Source organism: Telopea speciosissima, chromosome 4, assembly GCF_018873765.1.
Source record: "Telopea speciosissima isolate NSW1024214 ecotype Mountain lineage chromosome 4, Tspe_v1, whole genome shotgun sequence".
NCBI lineage: Eukaryota > Viridiplantae > Streptophyta > Magnoliopsida > Proteales > Proteaceae > Telopea > Telopea speciosissima.
Genome location: NC_057919.1, coordinates 41,081,562 through 41,085,195, shown reverse-complemented (window position 1 = coordinate 41,085,195; position 3,634 = coordinate 41,081,562). Strand labels below are relative to the sequence as shown.

The window sequence follows — 3,634 nt, the reverse complement described above, 5'->3', positions numbered from 1 at the left end:
AATTTTTGCACCACACTTGGGGGCACACGCGCTTGGTCTACAACTCTGGCGCCACACCTTAATCAGAACCTGGGCACATAGGCACCATACTATGGGACGTAGGTACAACTTGGGGACTCCACCTGGGCACATCAACACACAATAATGCACTGTAACATGCGATTTTTTTATCTTGGCTGCAACTGGGTGGTAGGCGCTTGGGGGCACATAGTATCACATCATTTGTGTGTGTGCATGGCTAGTGCAGTAGCACAGCCTTAGGTAGGTACGAGATAGAGTTGTAAAAAGGTTGGGAAGGGGAAGGGGAAGGGACGAATCGATGCGATATGGGGCTAAATCTCAGTGGATTGTGGCAGCAAGGCCACTCTGCCACTTACAATACCCCCTCACGTATTTAAGTCGTCTGTAAAGGATTCTACCCATCGCCCGACAGGAATTATGCTTCAAGGCGGCCCCAAGCAACACGTCCATCGTGGGGGCTTAGCCAACGACACGTGCCTCTGGGAGCCGGGAGGCCCCTACTACGGCTCGACAAATGGGCAACGGGCGCATGCATTGCTTCTTTAGCCTGGATTCTGACTTAGAGGCGTTCAGTCATAATCCGACACATGGTAGCTTCGCGCCACTGGCTTTTTAACTAAGTACGATGACCATTTGTGTGAATTAACGGTTCCTCTTGTACTAGGTTGAATTACTATCATGACACTGTCATCAGTAGGGTAAAACTAACCTATCTCACGATGGTCTACACCCAGCTCACGTTCAATTGGTGGGTGAACAATCCAACACTTAGCGAATTCTGCTTTGCAATGATAGGAAGAGTCGACATCGAAGGATCAAAAAGCAACGTCGCTATGAATGCTTAGCTGCCACAAGCCAGTTATCCCTATGGTAAATTTTCTGACACCTCTAGCTTTAAATTTCGAAGGTCTAAAGGATCGATAGGCCACACTTTCATGGTTTGTATGCGTATTGGAAATCCGAATCGAAATAGCTTTTACCCTTTTGTTCCACACGAGATTTCGATTCTCGTTGAGCTCATCTTAGGACACCTACGTCATCTTTTAATAGATGTGCCGCCCCAGCCAAACTCCCCACCTGACAATGTCCTCTGCCTGAATTGGCCTGCCGAAGTAGGCCTTAGGTCCAAAAGGAGGGGTGTAGCCCCGCCTCCGACTCACAGAGTAAGAAAAATAACATTAAAAATAGTGGTATTTCACTTTTTCTCGATGGCTCCCACTTATCCTACACCTCTCAAGTCATTTCACAAAGTCTGACTAGAGTCAAGCTCAACAGGGTCTTCTTTCCCCACTAATTCTGTAAAGCCCGTTCCCTTAGCTATGGTTTCACTGGACAGTTGACAGGGACTGTGGGAATCTCGTTAATCCATTCATGCGTGTCACTAATTAGATGATGAGGCATTTGGCTACCTTAAGAGAGTCATAGTTACTCCCGTAGTTTACCCGTGCTTGGTTGAATTTCTTTACTTTGACATTCAGAGCACTGGGCAGAAATCACATTGCGTGAGCATCCGCAGGGACCATCACAATGCTTTGTTTTAATTAAATAGTAGGATTCCCCTTGTCCGTACCAGTTCTGAGTTGACTGTTCGACGCCCGGGGAAGGCTCTAGAGGGGGCCCTTCCCAATCCGTCCCCCGGTCGGCATGCAGTGACCTTTTCTCACTGTGAAACCAGCACGAGCAGTCTGCCGATGGCCGATGGGTTCAGGACTGGGACCCTCGTGCCCAGCCCTCAGAGCCAATCCTTTTCCCGAGTTTACGGATCCATTTTGTCGACTTACCTTACCTACATTGTTCCATCGACCAGAGGCTGTTCTCCTTGGAGACCTGATGCGGTTATGAGTACGATCGGGCGTGGTCGGCACTCGGTCCTCCAAATTTTCAAGGGCCGCCCGGGGCGCATCGGACACCACGCGACGTGCGATGCTCTTCCAGCCGCTGGACCTTACCTCCGATTGAGCCATTTCTAGGGTGGGTAGGCTATTAAAGAGAAAAGATAGCTCTTCTCGAGGCCCCTATCGATGTCTACGGACTTCCTAATGTTGCCGTCAGCCGCCACGTCCCAGTTCAGGAATTTTAACCCGATTACCTTCCAGAGCACGCGTACATACATGCTCTCTGACGGGCTTCCCCCATCCTTTGGGATTGACTAACCCATGTGCAAGTGTCATTCACATGGAACCTTTCCCCTCTTCGGCCTTCAAAGTTCTCATTTGAATATTTGCTACTAACACCAAGATTTACACCGACGGCCACTTTACAGCAACCGCCACGCCCTCCTACTCATCGGGGCCTGGCAGTTGCCCCGATGGTCGGGTATAGGTTGCGTGCTTCAGCGCCATCCACTTTCGGGGCTAGTTGATTTGGCAGGTGAGTTGTTACACACTCCTTAGCGGATTTCAACTTCCATGACCATCGTCCTGTTGTCTTAATCGACCAACACCCTTTATGGGTTCTTGGTTAGCATGCAATCCGACACCGTAACCCGGCTTCCATTTCATCCCACATCGCCAGTTCTGCTATACAAAAATGGCCCGCTTCGAGCTCTTGATTTTGTGGCACAACTCAACGAAGTAGTCGCACTGTCCTACCTATTTAAAGTTTGAGAATAGGTCGACGGCGTTGCGCCCCAGATGCCTCTAATCATTGGCTTTACCTGATAGAACTCGCCTGCGGGCTCCAGCTATCCTGAGGGAAACTTCGGAGGGAACCAGCTACTAGATGATTCGATTAGTCTTTCGCCCCTATATCCAAGTCAGACAAAAGATTAGCACGTCAGTACCGCTGTGGGCCCCCACTAGAGTTTCCTCTGGCTTCGCCCTGCTCAAGCATAGCTCACCATCTTTAAGGTCCCGACAAGTATGCTCTCACTCGAACCCTTCTCAGAAGATCAAGGTCAGTCAGTGGTGCAACCCACAGGGAGATCCCACCAGTCAGCTTCCTTGCGCCATATGGGTTTACTCGCCCGTTGACTCGCACACATGTCAGACTCCTTGGTCTGTGTTTCAAGGCGGATCAAATGGGGAGCCTAATAGGCCGATGCCCGGAGCATGCAGTTACCTAGTGGCATGCCATGAAGGCGCACATTGCCTACCATGATCGTGGCGAGGACGTCTCCTCGGGTATAGGTTGACAACCCAGACTTGGGGCGCTGCCACAATCCACATCGGTCCACGCCTCGAGTCGAGCGGCGAACCAGGTGTACACCATTCTACATCCGACCGAGGTGCATCGTCAGTCCCCATCCGCTTCCCTCTAAAAAATTTCAAGCACTCTTTGACTCTCATTTCAAAGTCCTTTTCATCTTTCCCTCATGGTACTTGTTCGCTATCAATCTCTTGCCCATATTTAGCCTTGGATAGAATTTACTGCTCGATTGAGGCTGCATTCCCAAACAACCTGACTCATCGACAATGCCTAGTGGTGCGACAGGGCCCAGGCACGATGGGGCTCTTACCCTCTCTGGAGCCCCCTTCCAAGGGACTTGGGCCCGGTCTGCCGCTGAGGATGCTTCTACAGACTACAATTTAGACGATGAGGCCGTCCGATTCTCAAGCTGGGCTCTTCCCGGTTCGCTCGCCGTTACTAGGGGAATCCTCGTAAGTTTCTTCTC

At 50.6% G+C, this 3,634-nt stretch overlaps 1 non-coding gene across 1 annotated transcript in view; it reads right to left on the bottom strand.

The window, feature by feature from the left end:
- Positions 1 to 311: 311 nt before the first annotated feature.
- LOC122660628 overlaps positions 312 to 3,634 on the bottom strand; it is a 3,378-nt gene continuing 55 nt past the window's right edge. The window contains exon 1 of the ribosomal RNA XR_006332738.1: positions 312 to 3,634. This exon is cut by the window's right edge and continues 55 nt beyond it. This is a non-coding gene — a ribosomal RNA (28S ribosomal RNA).